This window comes from Pimephales promelas, chromosome 19 (genome assembly GCF_988280905.1).
Source record: "Pimephales promelas chromosome 19, fPimPro1.hap1.1, whole genome shotgun sequence".
Taxonomy (NCBI): Eukaryota; Metazoa; Chordata; class Actinopteri; order Cypriniformes; family Leuciscidae; genus Pimephales; species Pimephales promelas.
The window spans coordinates 7,665,064-7,679,094 of NC_142787.1; positions in this window are offsets into that span (position 1 = coordinate 7,665,064).

Sequence of the window (14,031 nt, forward strand, 5' to 3'; positions counted from 1 at the left end):
TCCCAAATCATCGAACTGCACCGGCTTGTATTTGAGACAGGCGTCTATATGAAACCGGCCTTTATAATTTAGTGTTGAGATGTTGTTCAATGAGTCTATAATCTCTCAAAATCTCCAAATGCTCCACCTGAAACTGCGATCTTCCAACCTTTTACTATCGTGTCAATTTATTTGATTATGCGCGAGGGAGAGAGAGCAAGACAGCGCTCGTGTTGTTTGAAGACATGAGAGTGTGCGCGCGTGTCCGGTGTGCTCTCTCTGCTCCTTATGGCCCTATCAAGTGCAGCAGTTTCTATTCTACATCACTCACCGATCAAAATAGTCTTTGGCGGGACAAAAATTTGCTTTGGCAGACGGCAAAAAGCAGACGATCTGACGGTTTTAGAAGATTAACAACCCAAAACTAAAAAACAGACCTGGCCTCTATTTGAGACCGGCTTTTATTTACCCAAACCTGCAGCCACACCAGGCATGTAAAAGAGACAGACTATTTGGGACTCGCTATTATTTGAAGTTTTACTTTAAATCTCCTAAATCTCTGACCCATCGTCTTTTTCCTCGTCTAATTTTCTGCTATTCCACATACGTCATCTGGTATCATTGACCCGATTGGCTATGAGCTACGTACAGATGCATTTGATAGACATTCGTAGCACCCAATAATACGGCTCTAGGCATTCATAAACCACCCCTCAAACACGAGAAAATTAACATGTGGTTTCTAGACAATGTTTCATTCTCAATGAGACGTGGTCTGATATCAGCAATCACCTTCAGCTTTCCGCCAAAGTCAACTCCATGGTCAGATTCAGATAAGAGACCAAACCATGGACGAAACAATGGATGGAGACGCAGCCGGCCCATCCCGGGAATGTGCCGACCCGTGGCCCTATATTCTGAATAGTGACTGAAAAGTGACCCCGAACTCATCTCCAGTGGAACCTCAAACTCTCCCTCCAACGTCAACATCTGCAAAGTTCCATAGTCTTCGGGTCTTTTAACAAATGATGGTGTGGAAAGGGGGAAGTGAACGTATGGACCCAAAAGACGGGGGGTGGCATGTTTTGGATGGGGGAGTTTTGCCAATAATGACCAATCAGCCTGCGGCACCACCACAAATACTAGATGTAGTCCACTGTAGTTGCAAGAAAGACTGGCACAAAGAGAACATGCAAAAAACATGGACTCCCTTGCACTGCCATTTGCAGGGAATGTCGTGGTACTAGCTGCATGCACAAGCTCACAGTTGCCTTATCTATCAGATGAATATGACCCAGAGGGGAAGAACTAAGCAAATAACAAACCGGGAACTGATTTGGGGATGCCAGAACCAAGAGCCACAGAGAAGGGGTCGAGGATAAAATAAAATAAGAGAAAACATAAAATAAAAAACACCCAACCCTCCCCTGAGGCTTGTGTCCCTCTGTGACCCTGAAGACTATACCGGCAGGGGTTATACCCCTGACAGGTACTACCAAGCCAGGCAGTTTTCAGGTTAGAGGCCAGGCTAAAAGCAGCATTGCCATCACCCATTGGCAGTATGATTGGATGAAGATTGGGCCGATTTGTCATACATATGAAGGGTGTTTCTGCCTATGCAAATTATGACATATTCAATAAGTGTAGAGCTCATGTGCATATTCAAATTAATTTCAAAAGAAACTTGTAATACAAAAAAAGTTACTTTTCCTGTATACTTTTACTTTGTAAAGTTTTATTGTTGTAGGAATAAAGGAAAAAATTAAGCCTATTTGGGTGTATTTTGGGCATATTCGATTAGTGTATAGCTCATTTGCATAATAAAATTCATTTTCAAAGAAACTTCTAATACAAAATGTTTTACTTTTCTTGTAGACTTTCATTGTGTAAAGTTTTATTGTGGTAGGAGTAAAGGAAAAAATTAAGCCTATTTGGGTATATTTTGGGCATATTCGATTAGTGTATAGCTCATTTGCATAATACAATTCATTTTCAAAGAAATTTGTAATACAAAATGTGTTACTTTTCATGGATACTTTCATTGTATAATGTTTTATTTTGATAAAAATTTCATTTCAATTATTTCAATGAGATTTCTTAAAAATTGAAGTTAAAGCCTAACGTTAGTCCCAGCGCAAGCAGCAGCGCCTCATACGCTGACCGTTCAAATGGGAAACACAAATTGAGGAACAGCTATGTTCATACACAGCAGGGTATGTGAAAATAATCGTTATAATTATAAATCAAACAGCTTATCAATAAATCCTGTGGAATAAGACTAATACCGGGAGAGCCGCGATCGGATTGGGTTAAGTTAGGCTAGTTAGTAAGGGGTAACGTTAACGTCGATTAACAAAATGCTGAAATATATTTTAAAGTATGTCAGTGAGCCTTTGTCTTGTCTCTTTAATCGTCTTATTTTACGTTATATCATTATGACCAAAGAACCGTCAATATTTCCTAGGTGTTTCATGTCATAGTTACGGTTGCTAAGACATGATTGGCCAGTGGCGGTTTTCGGGCATGGCTTAGCGAAGGGTAATAAATTGATAACCTTCTAGTTCAAGTTGGATTCCTTTATCATGACTGAGCCAACTCTCAGAAATAGCAACTATGTTAAATTGCATGGTATTATGCTGCAAGTAGTCTCTGATCTTCTCAAAGTTTGCATATAGACTCCTGCTATTAAAATGTACGATTGAAATACCATTTTCCAAGTTAATTTTTTCCTTAAATTGGTGTTCAGTATAATACAAACAATTTCTAGTAACTTGGTCAAAGAAATTACTTTCTGGGTCTATATCTCGTTCCTGCATAGCAATTGTTCAATATGATCACAAACGTTCTTCCCAATCTCACACATCCTGATCAATGCACATACACACCAGTGAAAGTGATAATAGAACAATTCGTCCAAGAAAAATCTAACTACGACAAAAAATAAAATAAAAATTTTTAGGGGATATAATATGAAATTCCAACAGGTAATCATATTGTAATAGGAAAGTTGGTTCAGTATAAGTCTCTCGAACACGATGAAAGGCATAAATCTGCTCACCACCACCAAGTTGGACTCTTTATGAAGCAAACCTCTCTCAGATAGATCTGGGCCTCAAGAAAATGTTCTTGTTGGCTAGACAGTACCATATTTCTCCAGGTCTTTGAGGTCCCGAATTAACAGGACCTTCATCTCTTCACCAGATAAAGCATTTACGTATCCAAATTTTACAGTCCCTTGTCCAAGTTGAATGGATTTTCCTTTGTTTCTTCAGTGCCCTTGCATGTTTGGCTATTTCAGCATTCCTTTTCGTAAGATGCTCATTTATAACACAGTCTCATCCCAAAAAGTCATATAACTGACGTCTTGGGGCGTATTTTGACCATACGTCAACATCCGCCTTTTTAGGGCCCCCTTAAACGTCTGTAGATGGCGATCCCGGGCCGTCATACAACTGACGCTTTACCTTTAACGTCAGTTAGGTGACGGGTTAGGTTTAGGGTTAGGTTTAGGTATGGGGTAGAGTTAGGATCCCATAACCTCATCTACCGACGTTTAAGGGGGCCCTAAAAAGGCGAATATTGACGTATGGTCAAAAGACGTCCCAAAACGTCAGTTATATGACGTCTTGGGATGAGACCGGGTTGTCATTTACATACACGTGCGTGTCCTTTAGCTTTTTTCCCTGTTTCAAGAGTTCTATTTTCTGTTTACAAATCTCAAAATGTAAAAATCTCAAAAATATATCTCTGTTTACAAATCTCAAAATGATGGTTTTTTCCATTTGTCCATTCCTTTTGGGGAGGGTGTAGCAAGCAGCAATACTCTCCTTGTGAATAGAGATATCCCTTCTATTGAAGAACTTGACCACCTGGTCCTCCAGCGTTTGTTTTTCTTTCTCTGTTATATCAACTTCGCTGCTCTCCCCTCGGGTGACATTAGAGTAAGTGCGGTGTGTTGTTTTTAGGCCACTAATGACCACATCTTCTTTTCTTGTATATTGCTCCAAGTCATCAACTCTTTTTTCCAACTCTGCAATTTTCTCATCCTTCTGTGCAAGTAGTAGGTTGTTTAGTTTCTTCACATCCTCTACCAAATCACTGATCTTGCCCACATTTTCAGCCATTCCATCAATCTTCCTTGCCAGTTCTCTCAGAGCTTTCTTGACTTCATCCATCTTGAATTTTACTGGTTTTCAAAGTCTTGACAAGTATTCTTAGAAGTTCCCCAAAACATCAAAATATTGGGAAATACTCATAAAAGTTAAATCCCAATGTCCATATAAAGCCATAGACTTCACTTATCTACTTGGATGTCAAGTCATTTTCATGATTTTTAAAGGAGCAATGTGTGACTTTTAGCGACATCTAGTGGTTCGGTTGCGAGTTTGCACCAGGTTTGCACTAAGGGCTCAGCCCACTGCTCACCCCTCCCTTTCGAAGAAGCTACGGTTGCTAAAACGGGACAAACATCTCGTCGGCTGAGACAGCAGAGAATAGCCAGAGTAAGCCAAGAGTGTGTAACATTGTCTCTGTTTCTGTACCACAGTCCATTATAAACCACATCATGGATACTGTTTACAAAGCCATAGTCAGGTGAGGATCAAGGGTTTTAATATATAATTTAATATAATAATAGTAATCAGCTGATTGTCTCACAAAGGTAACCAGCAGCACATTTCTCCACACTTACTGTAGCAAACCCATAATACAGCGAGGGAGCAGCTATATATTTTTTCTAACAGGGTAGTAATAGTTTAGCTGGCTAATATGAGCTGTTGCTGTGGCTGAGCTGGGACGCGTCTGCATCGCATGAGTCCAAAGGTCGGAAGTGCGCGCGCTGTTACAATCATGTCATGTCATACACACAATAGGCTTTTTTCTCTGATTTTGAAAACTCTTCGTGATCGACTTTAGTGATCTAAAAGTCTCTATCGACGGGTAAGTGATTCCTGTAACGTACTGTTTTACGGTCAATGACATGAATACTAATCATCAGCTGTCTCGCGAACGTAACAGCACATCTATCCCCAACATAACAAACCCATAACACAGCGAGGGAGAACTAAGTTACATGAAACAATCCCAACTACATATTTTACACCACTCACAAGGGAAAAGTCACTACTCACGGAGTGTAAGGCTAGCTTCCAGCTTCCCGCTACTTCTCTTTCAAGGTAGTGATGAAACGCGTTCTGTAGCGCTGTTTGTTCGCGTTCGGCTACGGTTGGAATATGACGTCACAACATGGCGACCTTCATAGAAGGGGTTTCCCGCGGTTATGGAGCTATTAATGTCTCATTCTAAGGTAATAAAAACATTACGGTTAATTAAGTAAGTTCTTTATACACCACTGAAAACATAGTTATGGATGTCATATTGCATTTCTGTTAATAGATACTCAACTTTTTTACACATTGCACCTTTAACGGATTCAGTTGCAGTCTTTCATTGCCATACACATTCGGCAGCTATCTTCCGACAAGTCCAAGAGTAGTGTCGTCTGCTAATTGACTTATTAACAGCTGACTCCCCAAAATATTTAACGGCTTTACATCTTTACTATTTTTCATGTAAATTGCCAAAAGTTCAGCTATTAAAATAAACAAATACGGACTTGTCGGATCTCCTTGCCTAATACCTCTGTTTATGTTAAAACGCTTAGACGTCCCACCTGGAAGCGATACTGAACTATTGATATCTTTATACAACATCTCTATCAATTTAACAAATTTATAACCAAATCCAAAAGAAGTTAGTGCATGTAAAATGAATGCATACTCTACAGTATCGAATGCCTTATAGAAATCAAGAAACAAAATAAACCCATCATCCTTAATCAAATGTGCATAGTCAATTAAATCTAAAACAAGTCTAATATTGTTGTGTATTAACCTTCCTTTAATAAAGCCAGATTGCGTTTCACTTATAACTTGACTCAACCTAAATTTTAGTCTGTTTGCAATGGCAGATGTAAGAATTTTATAATCAACATTGAGTTGGGTAATCGGTCTCAGATTATCAATAACTCTTTTGTCTTTGCCTGCCTTTGGGATAAGAATGATCAATCCTTGTTTCATAGTTGGAAGTAAAGAGTTAAAATCAAAACATTCCTTTAAAGCTTTAAACAACAGATCTTTTAAATCTTCCCAGAAAAAATTATAAAAATTTGTAGTCAGACCATCCTGACCAGGGGATTTACCTAAAGGCATATTTTTTAAAGCGGACTCGATTTCTTCCAATCTCAGGTCTTCATCACAGCTTTCTTTAGATTCAATATCAATCTGCGGAATAAAATCTTTTATCTTTTCTAGAAATTCTTGACCATTTTTAACAGAATATGAAGAAGAATAAATATCACTATAAAATGAATAAACTTCCTTGGATATTAATTTGGGGTCTGTAATTACCTTTTCATTAACAATTAAACTATTCACAGCATTGTTTTTCTGTCTCCTCTTTTCTAACTGACAAAAATATGCTGTATTCTTCTCTCCTTCTTCCAACCATTTTGCACGAGACCGTACAAAAGCACCTTGTGCTTTCATTAAATACAAATTATCTAAATTAGCTTGAAGAGAGGGTAATTTATCAAGATCTCAAGATCTCTAATTGAAATTTCCCTTGTTTTAAATTTAAAATACTCCCATTTATTCCCATTAGAAGTTAAAGTGAGGTCATTCTGAATCTCCATAATCAAATTTCTTATTTGAATACAATAAACTTTATCCTTTAAAAGTTCCGCATTAAACTTCCAGTAGTCTTTTCTAAAGGTATGTTTGGTTGTTGGTGTCAAAATTAATGAAATGAGGCAATGATCAGTCAATGGTGCAGCAGAGATGGCAACGTTAGAGGCAAACTCAGAATATTCCTCAGTGATAAGCCAAAAATCTATCCGTGACTTAGAGGATCCATTAGGTTTGACCCAAGAAAACTGAGACTCCATGGGATGCTTCACCCTCCAGATGTCATCAAGGGCATTAGACTGGCAAAACTCCAGAATAATGTTATTAAAATGGCGACTTGTATAACTAGAAGGAGATCTGTCCAGCCATTCATCTGGTGCTAGATTAAAATCACTTCCAATTAGTACAAAATTTGTTTTGAATTTCGATTTAAGCTGTGTGACAACATCTGTAATTTTAGAAAATAAAATCTTGTTTTGCCCACTACTGTTAGACCCATAAATATTAACTAAAACAAGAAAAGATCCTTCGCTATTAACCACAGCAGCAAGCCAATGACCATGATCATCAGACTGAAAAGTCACAATCCTTCCAGGGCAATTGTTAAGGCATATGGCGACACCTGCAGATCGATTAGAGCCATGACTAAACAAAATTGTCTCTCCCCACTGCAACTTCCAAAAAGAAACATCTTCCACAGTAGAATGAGTCTCTTGTAGAAAAACAAAATGTGACTTCTGCCCCTTGCAAAACAAAAATATACCTTTGCGTTTTACATTGTCCTTTAGTCCCCTTGTATTTAACGAACAAAAAGAAAGACGAGATTTCAACGAGAACATACGCCCACTGGAACTCACAGTGTACGTTACGGATCGAGTGTCAATAAGCTCTCGACAATGAGATTAGAAAAATAAAGTACAAAACTTACAAAAAAGCCTCTTAAACAACAGCACAATTCCCATTTTCCAAGACTTCTTCATCATCCGGGAAAAATTTGCTTCCCCTCAATAAAAGCGAAGGGACCACGAAAGTATGCCACTTTCCCTTCAGCACGCGCTTGTTTAATGCGTGGCCAGAGTACTCCCCTAGCCTCTCGGTCTTCTTTATTTAAGTCCTCAGCTAAATGAATGCCTGCCTCCTTGCACACAGTTGACCCCTTTGACAATGTCCATATCTGATCTCTGTAGATTCGTTTGGAAAACTGTATGATGATCTGGCGCGTACGATTTCCTTCTCTTCTGCCAATACGATGAACCGTATCAACCGCCTCTTCCATTTCCCAGGGCACACCAGGAGCAATTTTGGCCAGCAGGGATATCACTTCCTGTCGGGTGTTCTCATTCTGTTTCTCTGGCGAGCCTTTGATGCGTAAATTCCAACACCTTTTGTAGCGATCCAATTCTCCTACCCTTGACCTCAGCTCTTTATTTTCTTTTTTAAGATCAGAAAGTTCCAGCTCCATTATAACTTCCTTCTGCTTGTGAGCTTTCATCTCTTCCTTTACCTCAGAAATGGCGCTACAATTCTCTTCCATTTTTTTAGACAGCTCCTCCAATTTTTTCTCCTGCTTGTCAAACCTTTTGCCGAGGGAGTGAATTGCCTCAAGAATATCCGCATTAGAGATATTTTCCGTCTGATCAGGCCGCACTTTCTTCATTTGAACTTTGCTGGGAGTAACAGGTAAACTCTCAGCAGCGCATTGCTCCAAGACACGCTTGTTAGTTTCAGCAGAAACCTCCATCGCATCCATATAATCATGATCATTTCTGATCGTGCTCACGGTCATCACTTCTGAATTACGTACTCTACTTGTCAACCCCAGATGATGAAAAACAAAATTCTATTGAACCGTTTGGGAAAAGTTATAAAAATACGAAATAAACCTTTGAGACTTTACTAGCGATAAAACTACGCTGCTATCTAGTACGCCATCTTGGCCGGAAGTCAGGACTGTTGGGAATACTACAAATATCAGGGGCGTGGGTTTGGCTGGACCAGGGAAAAGTGAGTGGAGGACTATGGATTAAAATCCTTAGAGTTCATCACGTCTACCCCAGTTAGTAATATTCCACCATGGTTTTTCCCAGAGGTAAAAACAGATATTAGCATCCCAGAAAAGAAAAGGGAATGGAGAATGGAGGAAGTGGGAATCAAGACAAGTATTTATATAAGGAACAGTTACAATATTTATCTCAGAATTTATACAGATGGATCAAAGAGTAAACAGGAATGTGTGGGAGTTGGAATACATATTCCTGAATTCAAAATAAATATGTCGAAAAGATTATCTGACCAGTTATCTGTATACACAGCAGAAATTGTGGCAGTCATCATTGCATTACAATGGGTGGAAGTGGTAAGACCTGATAGGGTGGTAATATGTACAGACTCATTATCTGTCATTAAAAGTATACAATCAATGGAATCTGCCAGAGAAGACTTATTATTAGAACTAAATCACAGTTTGCTAAGATTACATCGGGGTGGCATAGATGTTCAGTTTTGTTGGGTGCCAGCACACAAGGGAGTGAAAGGAAATGAGAGCAGACAAACTAGCAATGCATTACAGAAGGAAATAACAGTTCCAATTCCACTCGGAAAAGGAGAAGGAAAAGCAGTGATAAGAGAGAAAGGTATGAGAATATGGCAGAAATGGTGGGAAGAAGACACGAAAGGAAGGGGATATTATAAAGTACAAAAATGTGTCAGTATTAAAAATTATAAAGAAAAGACTAGGCGGGAGGAAATTAAAATATCAAGACTAAGAGTGGACCACACAGGATTGAATAGCACTTTGTATTTAATGGGGAAAAGGAATAGTGAAATCTGTGAAAAATGTGGTGTTAAAGAAAATGCTGAACATGTCATATTACACTGTATATTATATGAATTGAAGACGGGTGTTACAAGATGGGGTTCAGGAAGCAGGACGGGAATGGAATCTGATTGGGATACTGGGAGAAGAAGGAGAGAGGAAAGGGATTATAAGCACCAGAATGGCACTTTTTAAATTTCTTAAAGTCACAGGGTTGATGGGTAGAATATTGGCTCGTTTCCACTGGAGGGTACGGTACGGTACAGTACAGTACGGGTCGGGTCGGGTACACCATGATCAGGCTTGCGTTTCCACCGCCAACCCTTACTTGATAGGCGTGGTATGCTGGAAAGAAGCGATCAATGTCATTTTCGCGCGAAGAAAGCGACATAGTAAACAACAATGGATGACAGACAGCAGATCTTGTCACTAGAAACAAGCGCTGGCATTAGGCGTTTCCAAGAAGCCAACGCAAAGTCCGACTCAGGAGAATGATCCCGAGGACGCGAGTCCAGTAATTCTGTTATGGAACAGCGCGTTCTTGAACTGAGTGAGCTCGCTCGGGCTCTGCGACTCCGGTTATTTGGTAATCCGGTAATGTTAATTTTAGGCAACAATAAAACGAAATATGTTATAAAACACCACTCTGCTTCTTTTCGATTCCATTTCAATACATTTTAAACATTCTAAAGCACATAAATGGTTCAGGCAATGCATAGCCTATTGATTATCACTGCATGTAGGCCTATGCAAGTTAACGTTATATTTATAACAAAACTAAATATAAAACAACCCCGCCTCTTTTCGTTTAAATTTAAAAATATTAAACATATTCCAGGCAATATGTAACGTAATGTATTGCATATCGCATTGGTACAAATGTTGCAATAAACAACATTACAGATTATCTTGTAATAGAATAAAAAAATGACAAACTATCTCTTTTTGTTGAATTTCAGTTTTATCAATAATAGCCATTATAAAAGTATACGTAAAAGGTACAAAATACAGTAAAGCTTAAATAATATCAAGAAACAATTCAGTCAGTCAAATACACATTCAGCGCTCAAAGATATGAAACTTCACTTAGCCTTCTGCCAAAACTATTGGCCAGGGAACGAATTATAGATTCACGAGACCAAAGATCACCTGTTAGGTTTATACAAGACGAACTATATATCATGTTTAACAACTACAGAAACGTCCGAGTCAGCGGCAAACATCAGGATGACTAGCCGAGGAAAGGCTGTTCCAGGCGGGGGACACGAGCGCGAGCGTCCGGTGATCGCTTGGAATGGATCTCAGTCAAAAATCTATAAATAAACTACAGATTTGATCTTTAAAAAACTACTTTCTCGCCTGAAAAAGTCTCAAAACATTTCGTGACACAATAACAGTAGAATTATATTTCAACTGTATGCTTCTAATGCCCTTGTAGCACGCGCGAGTGACGATACTCGTACACTCGATACGGTACAATCAGCGTTCTGCAGTGAGTCTAGCTCCACCTTTTAGTACCCTTTCACTGTGCTAGGTACCCCAACGGAAGGGTACCCAAAAAGTGGTACGGTACGGTTTGGCTTTTTGGTACTATTCACAACTTTTGACAGTGGAAACGCAAATAATTGCGTACCGAACCGAACTGTACCGTACCTTACCACTCAGTGGAAACGAGCCATATGAGAACAATTAAATAACATGATGTTACAGACTCCAGTACAGTACGTGGCGGTATGCACTTAAAAGTTGGTTGCAATCCGCCATTTTTCAAGAGAAGAAGAAGAAGAAGAAGAAGAAGAAGAAGAAGAAGAAGACGACGCGGGGGCGCGCGCAAGATGGCGGCCGAGACAGTTGGCAACATTCAAGGCTAAGGAAAGATAAATGATTTTCTCACCTTAAACGTTAAAACTTAATAGTGCAAACAAATGGAAATAGATTTTAATACTGCTGTCTTAATAAGAGTACGATTTGGACTCCTTTTTCAAGCGTGAATTGATTTATACGGACTATCTAGCACAATTGTGGAGGGGGAAAAAAGATGACAGACAAAAGGCCAAGAGATCAAGGTAAAAAGACGAACAAAACGCTTTCATTCACCACTAAGAACAGAGAGGTGACTGAGGATGTTATGGAAGTTGTCAAAGCAGGTGATATGCACACCTACACTAACTCCGATGGGCGAGTTGTCCCTTTTCCTGATTCAGCTCCGTGCACTCCAGTCGCGAAGAAAGGTAAAGCTGAACCTACACTCTCCGAACTGCAAGATAACATTGTGAGGCTTGTTGCTGAAAAGATAAAAGAGAACACGGACCATCTTGCAGGTCTAATAAAGAAAAACGCGGACACCATTGAAGCCTTAAAGGAATCTTCAACGAAGTTCAAGACATGAAAACCGAAATAAAAACGGTTAAAAATGCAAGTGATGACCATCAGAAGAGAATAACAGGCCTGGAAGACAGATTGAACGAAATGGAACGCTATCACAGAAGATGGAACTTGAGGTTATACGGCTTGCCAGAGCAGGAAGGAGAGGACGTTAAACAGCGTGTGATTGACATCTGTAAGGTAGTCATTGAAGACCCTGAAGAGGATCTCCGCTTCCAAATTGATGTAAGCCATAGGATCGGGAGGAGAGAGGATGGTAAAACTCAACCGGTGATAACAAGATTCACAAGATCGAGCAAAGAAAAGGTATGGAAATGCGCCAAGAATTCGGAATTACTCAAAATAAAGAAGTTAAAATTTGGAGAAGATTTGACCACGAAAGACAAAGAGACTCGCACTAAACTGTGGCCACAGATTGAAGAGGCACGGAAGCAAGGGAAAAGAGCATTCTTCATTGGAGCCAAAGCCATCATTGAGGGTAAAGAAGTTAAAAAGTAATGATAGCTCTGATGTGGTCTAATAGTGAAGTTGCCTATGTAGGCCTACTTTCGTTGAGAAGTTCAGTTGTATTATAAATTACATCTAGTATTGTGCTATTATATTTAATGTCTGACAGTTAAAAGGTCAGATTATAATCCCAAGTTTGCTTGTTCTAATCAGTATTCAAAAGGTGAAGAAAATCATTTACCCTTTTTGTTACTTCTAAAACTCAATTTTTTTGTTTGTTTTTTTAGGGTTAACTTTGTTTTACTTTTCAAGTTGTCTTTGTCTTTTTATTCATTCAATGTGAGGGGTATACGAGAACTGACTAAGAGGAAAGCTATATTTTTATTTTGTAAAACTTTCAAAGCAGATTTTTATTTTCTACAAGAAACACATTGTAACGTACGGACAGAGACGGTCGGATCCATGTGCAGCACTTTATTCAAACAAGCAGACATGAACACAGGCAAACACTTAAACAAAGGGGCAATCCAGAAACTCGTGGTCAAAACAGGCAATGGTCGAGGCAGGCAGCACAGGTTCGTGAACAGTCCAGGAAACAGGCAAGGGTCAAGAGTCCAGGGAAACACGGAGACACAGAACAGGGAAGAACGCTCGGAATTGCACGCTTACAGTGTAACAAGACTTCGCAAGGGACACAGGGAAAACTCAGGCTTAAATAAGGAACTTAATAACCAATAATGAAACACAGCTGAACATAATGAAACACAAAGAGTCCAAGGGGAAACAAACATGGGGAGAGGGTGCCCTCTAGTGGCTCTCGAGGGCACCACGGCTGCTGATCGTCACATAACCCCCCCTCTAAGGAGCGGCTTCCAGACGCTCCTAAGAGCTCCGGGGGGAGGTCAACGGGGGCTGGGATGGAGGGCCAGGCCCATGGAGAGGCAGGAGGCCAGGCACATGGAGAGGCCTGGGGCCGTGGAGCGTGGGTGACCAGGAAGGAGCAGGACGTGATGGCGGCCAGGGCAGAGCAGACACAGGCGAGGTCCATGACAGCCTCGCCTCCATGGCCCTCACGGACTCAGAGGTCCATGTCAGGATCACCTCCATGGCCCCCACAGAGTACTTACTGCCCCCCCCCAAAAAATACTTGGGGAAATTCACGGGAGGAGCCTCTGGGTGGTGAACTGGTACAGGAAAGGCCTCCCGGAGCTTGAAGGGTGCAGGCAGAGCGAGGCGCAGAGGCGGGGCCGGCAGAGCGAGGCGCAGAGGCGGGGCCGGCAGGGCGAGGCGCAGAGGCGGGGCCGGCAGGGCGAGGCGCAGAGGCGGGGCCGGCAGGGCGAGGCGCAGAGGCGGGACCGGCAGGGCGAGGCGCAGAGGCGGGGCCGGCAGGGCGAGGCGCAGAGGCGGGGCCGGCAGGGCGAGGCGCAGAGGCGGGGCCGGCAGGGCGAGGCGCAGAGGCGGGGCCGGCAGGGCGAGGCGCAGAGGCGGGGCCGGCAGGGCGAGGCGCAGAGGCGGGGCCGGCAGGGCGAGGCGCAGAGGCGGGGCCGGCAGGGCGAGGAGTCTGGGCACGCTCACCGGGGCCTGGCGAACCAAACGAGTCCTCCTTCTCCTCCTGCGGCGGCGCGTCACAGGGCTAGACACACTCGCTGGGCTGGACAACTCACTCACTTGAACTGGAGATGCAGCGCTCAGCTGAAGAGGAGATGCAGCGCTCACCTGAAG